General features: G+C 48.5%; 1 long non-coding RNA gene across 2 annotated transcripts in view; it reads right to left on the reverse strand.

Annotated features, from left to right (window-relative positions):
• LOC134425857 (uncharacterized) overlaps nt 1–12,830 on the reverse strand; it is a 186,225-nt gene that overhangs the window by 21,024 nt on the left and 152,371 nt on the right. For both annotated transcript variants that reach the window (XR_010029787.1, XR_010029786.1), the window contains exons 2-4: nt 3,974–4,107; nt 2,937–2,990; nt 1,456–1,542 (exon numbers count right to left, since the gene is read on the reverse strand). This is a non-coding gene — a long non-coding RNA (uncharacterized LOC134425857). The remainder of the gene's footprint in view (nt 1–1,455; nt 1,543–2,936; nt 2,991–3,973; nt 4,108–12,830) is intronic.

Here is a 12,830-nt window from a genome sequence, read left to right on the forward strand (position 1 = left end):
TTTGGAGAGGGCGTCTTCTTTGTGCACTGGGATTTTAGCTGTAGGAGCCGAAGGAGGACACGGGATTGCACTGGAGACACTTTTCCCAGTTAATGCAGCAGCCCCAGAGAGCAGAGCAGCTGCAGCAGCGCTGAGCCCTGCCCTCCTGAAGGCACAGCTCCCTGGCACACCCCGAGGCAGGCTGCAGTGCTCCCTCTGACACACACAATGGAGAGGACCTTCACCTTTTACTGCTCTTCCACCGACAGCACACAACGAGATCAAAGAGTTGGGTTTATTTTTACATTTTTATGACTTTTCCCACCCCTTTGCTACCACGCTGGCGGCATTTCCCACCCCCAGCACCGTGCCCTGGCTGACCCCACAGGGATGCCTGTGCCCAGCAGGGCAGAAATACAGTTGCTATGGCAACACTACCTCCAAATTTTCTGGTCTCCATGCATGTAACATATTAACCTTATCATTTAATTGCCAGATGAATTTCAGGGTGGCACACAGAAAATCACTTTTAAGTAGATTTGCAGAGTAGTCATTCTGACAGGCAGCATTTCTGCACATCAGGGCTGTGCTCCTCATTACCCCACCACTTGAGCCACAGTGCAGAAAAGTCCTTTCTCCCTCCACCAGCCAAAATCCTCACAGGAGTCTCTGCTAAAGCCTCCTGCTTTCCTCTGCCTCACAATGCCATCCAAAGCCATCACCCCTTCTCTGTGGTCAGTTGGAGGCACCGTGCAGGGACAGGGTGGGCTCACACTGCCACCCCAGTCCAGCCTGGAGGAGCCTCTTACAGGATCACATCCTGCAGGAAATAAATCCCACAGCACACAGGGCCTGCCCTGCTTAGCCCAAGGGTGCTTCCTCAAAAATCTGTTATTGCCGAGAGCTCTCACAACAGGCAGGCAAAGTAATAAACCAAATTCTTCTTCCTACATAAGGATGCCACGGAAGGAGAGTGGGGACCTGTTCCCTTCAGCTCCTCACACAGCAATATAAAGCCAGCCTCAGGAGCACCTCACCCCCTCCCACCAAAGCCACTGGTCAGAGCTGCTGCCCAAAACCACTGTGAGAGCAAACAAACCACGCACCTCCTGTTGATCCCAAACCTCCTGGAGCACATGACCCCACCAAAAACTTCTTGTTTTCAACATGCCTCCTCTGTATAGACCTTCAGAGATTAAACACCTACCCAGACCCCAGGGAATACTGCACAGAATTCCTTGGGCTTGTGGACTATTAAACCTGAAAATTGATTTTGCTGGCTCTGTAATTTTCTTGACCATTTGCAGGAGTGAGAATCAACCACTTACCTTTTTTTTTCACTTCAGCAACTTATTATGAGCACATGGGGGAAGGAGAGAAGTGGGAGGAATCTATTTTATTTCTTGGCCACTTAAGCTTGTTTATTCTAGAAAATAGCATCCAAATGCATTTTCCAAGAAAACAGCATGATACTACCTGTTATCAGCAGCAGGCATGGAGAGCTCTCTGCTCAAGAACTTTCCATGGACTCGCAGAAAGACCAGCTTCTGCCAGGAAAGGGACCTGAACCAATATGAAAACAAGAATACGTGAGTTTATTCACAGCTACTGTGACCAGTAACTCTTCACTGAACCATTTAAGTCCGCAAAGTTAATGCAGTATTACATAAAAAGCATTTCCATTCATTGCTTCTCAACATTTCCAATTTTGGAATTCAATGTATTACTGAAGGCTATTGTTGTATACATAAAATCCACATTTTCAACCAAAAAAAACCAGTCAGGAAACAGAATTCACAGACAAGGCTGGGAATTCTCTATAAAAAAAATAAACATCTCAAGTGTGTTGAAGGTAGACCAGCCACACCAGCTCAGAATGTTCCAGGTGCAAAGGTGACTCTCAACAGCTCTCTCTGGGCACTGCCAGTTTTATTCTGCAGGAAACAGAGGACCAAATGGCAGAAGACACGATGTGTAAGCTGGTTAAATTTGGCTGCTCTGTTCCCATTGTGTGCCTGCCATCACAGGAGATATTTCCTACTTCTGGATGTTCTGAACAATAAATATTTACAGGAAGGTCATTAGGGCATGGCCAATCCTGACAGAAGGGCTGCACATCCCCCCACAGGGGATGGATCTTGCAGCACATGGGATGTGCGAGACACCCTAAGCAGGCAAGGGTGAGCTCCCAGTGCTCCGGTAAGTCCCCCTCTGGCTGTCTCAAGCTCATTTGTGCACCCTATGCCGTGCCCTGGCTCGGCAGCCCCTGTGCTGACCATGGCAGCCCCTGTGCTGACTGCACCCCGAGCAGCAGCTCTGCCATGCTCAGCCTGTGCTGGCACTTGGGCTCGCCAGCCCGGCTCAGGAGGCCTCTGGGCATGACCAAGTGGAACCAGCCCCGCTCCACAAGGGAGCACAGGAGGGAGGGAGGGAGGGAAGCGCCGACATTGCCAAGGGGAGCTTCCCTTCCGTGGGTCACTGCTGAGGCAGTCACTATTCAGCAGACCCCCAGCAGGACTGGGGCCCTCCTTCCCACAAATCTCCACGCTCAAAATGTTCCAAACCCTTTGTTTCGAGTCTCTCTCACCCTTTGCCCCATGCAGAGACATGATCATAATCCTCTTTCTCCACCACCCTCCCTGTGCATCAGTCTCCCCTTCCATCACAAACCTGCTACAAGAATTGTCCTTCCTAAAACCCGCATGGCCCACAAGGAGAACCCTCTGGAGCTGACCCCAGAAAAAACCTGGGGCATTGAACACAGCTCTGCCTCCTTGCAGAGGGGGTTGCAGTTGTGATGCGTGCTCTTTCCTTGTGGTTATAGCCTCTAACCTGTTTGCTGTTTTACAGCAGCCATATAACAGCCTGAGCACTACAAGGATTTTTCTATAATATCCTCTAAATCCTCTCACATCTGCCTCCTGCTAAAATATTCCCTTGTCCATGCAGAGACACACACTCTCTGTCCAGTCTTACTGATGTAGTCACTTGGGCACACAGACTTCAGTTACCTGCAAAAACAGAGAAATAGGCACTCAGTCCTGTTTTAAATAATGAAATATAGACTGCCCAAAACCCCCACGTTTGAATGACAGTCTGAGCAGCACTCACTTCTTTCTCAGCCAGCCACTGTCTCCTCATCTGTAAAATGGGGCAACGGCACTTCTTGCATCTGAGCGACAGTGTTTGCAAACATTAAGAAACTACTCTGCCGAAGCCAAAAGGGAGTACTCTATTTGCATGCAAATTCATGTAAAAAATTAATCCTCACGTGGTTCCAAAAACACGATGCATACAAATACATTACTGCAAGCCTAAGAAATTTAGCTTTACAAATGCAGCCAACTGTTTTCTACACTGAATGGGGGGAGGAGAGGAGAATCTGACAATGCACCTTCCTTTCTTTAACTGTTAACTCTTTATTCTAAATCTAATATTGATCCTTAATTTTCTATCAGCGTTTTGACTGCAAGAGAGCAGGGGACAAACAGGAGTGGCAAAGACAATCCATTTATTTCACCCTTTCTTCACTCCTGGGGTCAGCTACTCCCTCTCTGAATCAGTGCTAGACCTGCTTGAATAGCTGAGAATGAACCTTCCACAAAGTGTGGATTTACTTTTACTAAATCCTCTAAGTATTAAAGCTCTTCACACCATTTGGTCTTGAAGTGATGCAAGAGTGAGGTGTGGACACCAGTGACAATAAAGCACCATCTGGCAAAGTGAACTCCAGGCAAACAATGACAAGCACAAGTGAAAAGAATTGCAATGATTTCCACAAACATGTGAAATACTATAAACTGTGTGACTTAGCAGCTTCCTCCTCCTCACAAGTAAATAAACATGTCTGCAGAAGGCTGTTTGGTTCTGCCTTTTATATGAGCTGAGAATACACAGAGACGACCCTGTTTGCATTCTGCTGTTTAAAAAATATATGCAGATTTGTGAGCAAGGGGGGAAAAGGGCGAGAAAGAAAGAAAAAATAAGAACTAACCAGACTTCACTTTTTCTTGGTTCTTTACTGTCAGGGTGATGTACTGGAAGTCTTTATTTCTTTCAGCTTGGGCCCCTCAGTAGTTCATTCTCCTTCCAGCCTGTTCTCATGCCTTTCTTATCACCTGCTGAGGCCTTGATCATGGACAGAGCAGACAAGCAGCAGGGGACAATTAGAGAGGAGTTCAGACTTTGATCATTTGACCATATGTGAATACAACAGCTGACCACATGTTTTAAAAGACAACTAACTTAAAAGTATTAAAAAAATCACAAAGCAGGCATAGATACTTAAATTTACATTTTAATTATCTGGCACAATGGCGCATTCAACTTTGCAGAATATTGAATTTTTCCTCCTAAATGTACACATGTACACATTTCCAAAAGGAAAATCAGCACTTTGCTGCTTCTCCAGAGCCCAAATAAGCCCAGTATCATTAAAATAAATATTTGGATGATTTAAAACAAACATAATAAACAAACATACCTATCTAGTAACTTACAGTTTTTACTAACAAAAAATTCACAAATAATTTCTGTCCTGCAGACAGACCAATTTAAATAGAATAATACTGTATTTACCTCTAAAAATACCATGTATTTAATAGTACATAGACATACGACCCTGCATTACTTACACAACTAACTTTTTCCCCTGAACCTCTCTGTTAGGCTTTAAAACTTAATACAGAAATACAACACAATTTAAAATCTCAGCTGTTGTAAGGATTTGGTTCTTATTGCTTAGCTGCCTGCTTTTTCCTTAGAAAAAAAGAAAAAAAATCTTAATTTACTGAATTGTTCAATCTTTGCTAAATCTTTAAGTTATCAAAGCAGAAGATCCAGTTGTGACCAGTTTAACTGCAGCCACCTGACCCCAAATACTTGGGAAAAATCTTTGTTGGAAATTTTTGTATACAATAGAAGAGTTATCATCATTTGTGAAGATACGACATCCACTTATCTTCTGCACCGACCAGATAATTAACATATTCATGAAATGGCTATTTACTCTCAAATAGGAGGATAATAGAAAAATAACACTAATTGTTTTGGCAGCAGTTTGTTTAGGAGTTATCTGAGGCAACAAATGTTTCTTTTGTAGTTGTGGAGGGGCAGAAATCCTCCTTTCTGTAAACACTTCTGCCTTCAGCTTTCCTTTCTCCCCAAAATTTGGATACTACCAAGGAAAAACTGCAGAAATCAGTGAAAGGAGAAGGAGGAGGATTTAAAAATTAAATGGCAGTTAGTTTTCCTTGGATAGCAATTGTTTGCATATTTTTATTATAATGGAAACCACAGAGTACAACAACATTTTGGAAAATGATGTGTTTTGCAGAGTACAAGAAGGGCTGTACCACATGCTGACTGAACAAAACAATGGTACTAATGGGGCATGAAGGGTGTGTACAAAATATTTTAAGAGGCTCAGGCTATTCCAGCACACAGGCTTATTTTTTGCTTCTCTGACTGGACTATAACACGCCTCCGTGTTGGCCCAAGCCTGCCCCTAATGAGGGCAGAGGGCCGAGGGCTGCAGCAGCTCAGGCCGTGCCTCGCTGCCACTGCTGGACAGCAGCAGTGACCACCCGTGTGCAGGGCCGGGGGCTCCGGCCGCAGGGCAGCGCTGGACAGGCTGACCCACGGCCCCGCTCTGGCCACGCTGACCCACGGCCCCGCTCGGGCCATTCTGACCCATGGCCCTGCTCAGGCCACCCTGACCCATGGCCCTGCTCTGACCACACTGACCCATGGCCCTGCTCTGACCACGCTGACCCACGGCCCTGCTCTGACCATTCTGACCCATGGCCCTGCTCAGGCCACGCTGACCCATGGCCCTGCTCTGACCATTCTGACCCACCACCCTGCCCTGGCCACGCTGACCCATGGCCCTGCTCTGACCACGCTGACCCACGGCCCCGCTCTGGCCATTCTGACCCATGGCCCTGCTCAGGCCACCCTGACCCATGGCCCTGCTCTGACCACGCTGACCCATGGCCCTGCTCTGACCACGCTGACCCACGGCCCCGCTCTGGCCATTCTGACCCATGGCCCCGCTCGGGCCATTCTGACCCATGGCCCTGCTCAGGCCACCCTGACCCATGGCCCTGCTTGGCGATGCTGACCCACGGCCCTGCTCGGCCAGGCTCAGGCTGACCCCAAAACACCCCCAGCTTCCCCCGTGGCCTGCAGCACGTCCCACGTGGCCGCCCAGTCCCTCAAGGTGGCCTCGAAAGCTGCCGAGGCCCCTGCGGCCACCAGCATCTCTGAGGTGCTCTCAGCTCCACCAGCCCAGCCCTGCCAGCCCCATGGGCCCCCTCAGGCACGGCCAGCCACAGGAACGGGACGGCCATCGCAACAACATGCTCTGTCTCCGAGCTGGGATTCCGAGCTGGAATGCAGCTGGAAGACAGGAGTAAGCTCAGAGAAGGGACAAGGAACCCTCTCCAGTTCTGGAAGCTTATAAAAAGGAAAAAATAATCAGTGTGGTTTTTGTCTGCAGCCACTGAACCTTTCTTGCTTGCAATACTAGAAGATATTAAAGCTAATCAAATATGAATTATCAGCAAATTTGCCCCTCGCTTTTCAGCCTCAGGCTGAGAGGTGAGTGGCAGAGGGTTTCTGGGCTTTCCCTGCAAGGTTACCCTGCAAGGAATTTGGGGTTGTTTTCAAAACCAAAGTTCACCTCCTCAGCACCATACAATAGCTTCAGCTGGCCAAAGCAATTGTTCTCACTGAGAATCTTCCTGCACCTAAGGGCTCTCTGTAATAAAATATGGATGCAGTATTAATTAAATATAGATGCAATTTCCTCCTCCCTTCTCTCCTTAGCTGCTATCATGAACATTAGTGCAGGCGCCTAAGGAAAGCCTGGCTAACGGGGAACAGCTGCCACACTAATTAGGCACCGTGCTCTATCAGCCAGGCCCAGGCCCAGCAAACAGCCACCTGACTTCTCCCCTGGCCATGCCCAGAGCCTGGCATTGGCCCTGGGGCACAGGAGAAGGCATCATGGGACAGAAGGGGTCACCTCCGACCCCCAGCAGGTTTTGGTTGAGCTCCCTAAATGCCACAAGCTTGTCTCTGTGCTGAAGACACTGCTGACGGGTCACGTTTGCAAAGCACTTGGAGATGTGCTTGGCAGCATTGCCATCTTTGGGAAAGGCTAAGGGAAAGCCACTGCCAAGGCACAGTGTGGCCATGTATCAGCTGCCAGGAATTCAGGAATTCCTACCCCAGCAGACAGTCTGCTCCCAGTGCTCCAGCGAAACAAAGCAAACCCTGAGCTGATGGTGCTGCTGGGCTCATCCCCACCCTGCAGCCACTGAAAAGAGGGGACCACCACCCCTCCAAGAACAGTAAACCCAGTGAGCAAGAGAGAAGGACCCTGCCACTAAAAGATCCTTTGACTTCACTGTCAGACTAGGAGGACTCCAACCTCCCTCCCCCATCCTGGCTGGGCAATTTGACAGAAGCTTTGCATCTGAAGTTGTGTCACTGGGACAAAAATATTTTAAAACAAGACTGAAGAATGAAGAGGCCAAAACAGGGATAGGACATGACTAGGACCTCATATTGCACTGGCTGCAAGACTCATGTATGAATAGGGAGACCCATCTTCCCAGGACTGCACTGTGGCTTATGAACCATTTCTTGTGATGCCATTTCCTGTACCATGTGAGAGCAGCCTTCCTCCATCCCCACCACCACCTGCTCCCAGTTTACCAATTACCATTTAATGTCCTCCATCTGTACAAGGGCAGCACTGGTACTTCCTGACCTCACAGGTATGCCTGTGTGTCTGCACGTGTGAAGATAAATATATTAAAGATTGGGAGGCATTCAGGCCCTGGGCCAGGGGAGCCATATAAGTGCCAAGGAGATGAAGACAAATGGGGGCCATATAAATAGATGGCTGGAGAGCTGCAGCCCTGAGGCTACAGGCAAGAAAGGGGCAGAGGCAGAAACAAACCGTGGGAAAGAGCCCTGTTTGAAGTCTCTGACAGAGCACCCCAGTGCCAAGGAACATGGAGCAAAGCCCTGCTCCTCACACTGCAGGCTGCACTGACACCCCTGCCATCAGCAGGCATCCCAAGGAGGAAGGGCTGTCAAAATAAGCTCAGCTTTGGAGCAACAGCTGATAAGGGAGCTCGGTGACATGCAGGAGCCCTGTCATGGCTTCTGGAGAGGTGCCAGAGGTGTAAAATGGCTCTGGCTCCCAGCACAGGCAGCTCCTGGGCTCTCCTGGCACCACCCCAGCTCTTGATGCAGTTTAGGCAGGGAAGCAAGGACTGGGCAAGCAGAGGTGTCCCCACTCAGCCCATGACACACGGACAGTGGCCAGAAGCAGATCCACCCCCTGCCTGCCTCTGCATCCCCAAAACTCCATGGACTCCAGCCTCCAGCTCTGTCAATCCTGCTATGAAATGCACTTTATAAAGTGTCATAAATCATAAAACGCATCTCCCCCTCAGATCCACTGCCTCTTCTGCAGCTACTGAGGAGGAAAAAAGGCACCTGGGAGAAATCTGGCCCGCAAAGGTTCACAAAAGACTGCACACAGCGCCTTACTGGCAAAGAAAGAAAAAAGAACAGAGGAAAGGTAGAGACTGTAAGAGGTTAGAGGGAAAAGCAGCAATATCCTTTGAGAGCTCCCTGAGCTTTTCTGCCTGGTAAGCTTTGGGGATCTCTCTCAGCTTTCAAGAAGAAGGCGGCAGCATTTTTCAGGGGGGAAAAAACCCATAACATCGAAGGGACACAGATCCTGACCATCGATATAGCTATAAAGGAAATAGGATGATTTTGCCACAGTGGGTCTGCAAAGCATCTCCCAAGACTCCAGCTGGTTAAGCCAGGGGAGAGACTCAGAGGATCTGCTCTCCATTCTTCACTGGTACACCCATACACTGCTAAAGCAACCCTCCTCTCGGCTTTATTATTTAACATTTATTAAGGCAATACCCAGAGGCCCTCCCAGATCCTCAATAATGTACAAAACACACAGGTAGTTCCACCCCCAAAGATATTTAAAGGCAAACCACAGAGCACAGCAAGGAAAAGGGAACAGGCAGAGGGATAGGGACAGAAAATACCTCTTTAAATTTGGAGCAGCCAAGAGCAGAGTCACAGAGCTGATTAAAGGCTGTGGAGATGCATTTCAGTGAGAGAAGTCTGTCTAATTAGCTTATCAAAGCCTAGGTTCATGCACACCTCTGTGGGAACCAAACTGTGAGAACAGCTTCCCAATCTAGCAAAGGCCTAACAGAAACAGAAGTTAAACACAGCCTGACTGGGCTAGAAGTCACTCACCACAGGTGACAGTGAGGCAGATCCAGCACTACAGTTTTTTGATGAAGACAAAGTAGATGGTTTGGAAAAGCACCCTTATTCAAACAAATTCACTCATTTCAGGAAAATCCTGTTGCCTGTTTGGGAGAGGTGATCACAACAGAATTAAACACAGCTTTCCCTGCACAACAAGGATTATTCAAATTGAAAAGTATTGAACAGTGGGGTAAAGGATCACAAAAAAGTACTAGAATGTAGCAACAATACGTATTAGCTTCTGTTTATTTCACAGGGAGAAGGAACAGCTTTGGATCTCTCTCCAGAGTCTTAAACTGCTTTAATATAAAAATGAAGCTCTTCAAATATTCCATACAAACAGACTGCAATATACTGATGTTTAGTTTTTGCCTGGGGCTTAGAAAAGTTTGCAGCACTGCCATGCTCCATAAGCCTTCAGTTTAAACACTCCCTCCACTCTCAAAAAAAAAAAAAAAAAAAAAAAGGAAAGAAAAGGAAAGAGATCTTAAGTTACTGAAATTGATATGGATGCAAAGCAGAGAAAGCTTTTTCTAGGGGAATTAATCTTCCCTTTTGCTTGCGTCAGAGACTGATGCAACAAAGCCAAAATTGCATACATCCACCCAGGATGATGGAGTAGTTTCAGAACCAGATAACCCAGAGGTTTTGCCTGCAGATGCTGCCTGCAGGGACTCAAGGGTATCAGCTCTCAGCTCTATCCAAAATCTACCAAAACTACCATTAACACATTTCGGACAACTGAGGTTTTAAAACATTTGACAGTATGACCAAATCTCACATACCCAAAAATCACCATGATTTCCTGAAAACTATATCTGTCTGTACTCTGGCCCCAAACTTTCACTCTGTTTTGATTTTTTTTTTTTTTTTTTTTTTGGTTGTTGCTATTTGTTCTTTATTTTAACTTTTGGAAGAACACTAAAGCACACAGAAGCCCTCTAAAAAACTGGAATTTGTGGGGAAAGAAAGAAAAACAGTACATGACAAAAACTGTAACCCCAACACCCACTCTGATGCGCTGAACTGCCTGGGACAATTTCAGGTGGTGGCACAGGACTTTATCCAAGTACTTCCACCACTCTGGCCACGCCATGACTGATCAGTTTTAGGGCAGGTTTTAAACACACCATGGGTCTTTACCTCACTTCTATTCCTGTATTAAATCTTTTCCTGGGCTGCAATGCTAAAGAAACAAAAGCAGAGTAAGGACCCTATTTTCATGCATCATACTAAACCGTGTATCATAAATACAGTCATAAATACAGCTAAAATCTATTGCACTCCGGTTATTTCCAGTATTTCTGTAACATAAAAATCATCTGAGGTAAAAGAAAATAGAGTAGCAAAATCAGCAGCAAATACTACTTGTTGAAATATAATAAATCAAGTATTTCAACCTAGACTTAGCCAAAAAAGATTTAGACAAAAGGAAATAAAAAACCAAAACCACAGTTGCTTGAGCCTCAGGAGACAGTCATGCTGTTAAAACAATGCCTTCACTGCCCAGAGAATCAGGGGAGGGTTTGGGGTGGAAAGTGCCTTAAATATCATCTAGTGCCAGGTCCCTGCCATGGCTGGGACACCTCCCACTGTCCCAGGTGCCCCCAGCCGCAGTGTCCAGCCTGGCTGTGGGCACTGCCAGGGATCCAGGGCCTGCCCACCCTCCCAGGGAGAATTTCCTCCTAATTTCCAACCTAAGTATACCCCTTCAGCTTCAGGCCATTAAGCACTGAGTTTTGCAATGAGAAAGGACTGCCAGCTAGACAGGAGCCCTTTGACAAACAAACCAGTCCAGGGCAGCAACCGCAAGGGCTTTAGGGGTTTAAGAGAGAAGGGCACCCCACCCTTTTGGAGCTGGTCTTTCATTACTTTGGCTGAAATTGAGAATCCAGTGTGCTGGGAATGAGAGCCCCACCCCATCCCAGATGTAATCCTGCCATTTCTGCTGTGCAGGACTTGGCTTAACTACACCTGCACCTCCTGGAAAGAAATAATACAACAAACCAGAGACTGTAGCGAAGATCACTGGACTAAACCTTTTTGCTTTCTGTTCCATGGAAGCGACCACTAAAGAAAACATCTCTTGTCCTCTCGTTTTAGTGGGATGTAATTCAGTAGCTCTAAAAGTTCTGGTTCAGCTTTTCTCTCCCCTCAAGTCCAGGAATGGTGTGCCCAGTGGAAATCACTGCCAGCAATGCTCCTGCTCACACAGAGCTCACCGAGCCAAGCACTGCTCCTGCTCACACAGAGCTCACCGAGCCAAGCACTGCTCCTGCTCACACAGAGCTCACCGAGCCAAGCACTGCTCCTGCTCACACAGAGCTCACCAAGGCAAGCACTGCTCCTGCTCCTGCTCACACAGAGCTCACCGAGCCAAGCACTGCTCCTGCTCACACAGAGCTCACCAAGGCAAGCACTGCTCCTGCTCACACAGAGCTCACCGAGCCAAGCACTGCTCCTGCTCACACAGAGCTCACCAAGGCAAGCACTGCTCCTGCTCCTGCTCACACAGAGCTGACTGAGCCAAGCACTGCTCCTGCTCACACAGAGCTCACCAAGGCAAGCACTGCTCCTGCTCACACAGAGCTCACCGAGCCAAGCACTGCTCCTGCTCACACAGAGCTCACCGAGCCAAGCACTGCTCCTGCTCACACAGCTGCTCCCCACGCAGACACAGCTCACACAGAGCTCCTTCCCTTTGTTTGTCCTCCCAGGCCCAACAGCAGCACACAATGACAGGGCACATCCCCAACAGGGTCAAGCAAGCCAAGACAATAAGAAGAATGAGACAAACAGATTTCCCCTTTGTGGCACTATCCTGGATTTTTCAACCATCCACAGTTACAGGAAAATTACTATAAAGTTGAAGAGAAATTGAAAGTTGGCTCTTTTCCCTATGTTTGCATTTTACAAAGAGAGGGGGAAGAAAGAGATAGAAAACATCACCTTTTGGTATTTGTTCCTTGCTGGTTTCATAATTTAGAAACCTAGACTGAAAACAAGAGGGCAACAGGAGCTGTCAGACTTCCACCAGCACGTCTCTCTGGCACCTCCGAGTGACACACTGACAAAAACTTCTGGTATTGTCCAAAGGAAAGATGAGGGCAGAAGCTGAAAGCACAGCTGGCTGGCTGAGAGCCGGGAGGCTGCGGAAGCAGAGCTGAATGCCGGCAGGGCCGGGTGCCCGCAGAGCCGTGTGTGTGCCCCCAGGGCCGTGTGTGTGTGCCCCCAGGGCCGCCCGTGCCCAGGCAGGGCCGTGTGCCCCCAGAGCCGTGTGTGTGCCCGGGCAGGGCCGTGTGCCCCCAGAGCCGTGTGTGTGCCCCCAGAGCCGCCCGTGTGCCCCCAGGGCCGTGTGTGTGCCCGAGCAGGGCCCTGTGCCCCCAGGGCCGCCCATGTGCCCCCAGGGCCGTGTGTGTGCCCCCAGGGCCGCCCATGTGCCCCCAGGGCCGTGTGTGTGCCCCCAGGGCCGCCCGTGCCCGGGCAGGGCCGCACACGCTCTCTGCGGCCCAGCCACCGCTAGAGGAGGG

This window comes from Melospiza melodia, chromosome 16, assembly GCF_035770615.1.
Source record: "Melospiza melodia melodia isolate bMelMel2 chromosome 16, bMelMel2.pri, whole genome shotgun sequence".
NCBI lineage: Eukaryota > Metazoa > Chordata > Aves > Passeriformes > Passerellidae > Melospiza > Melospiza melodia.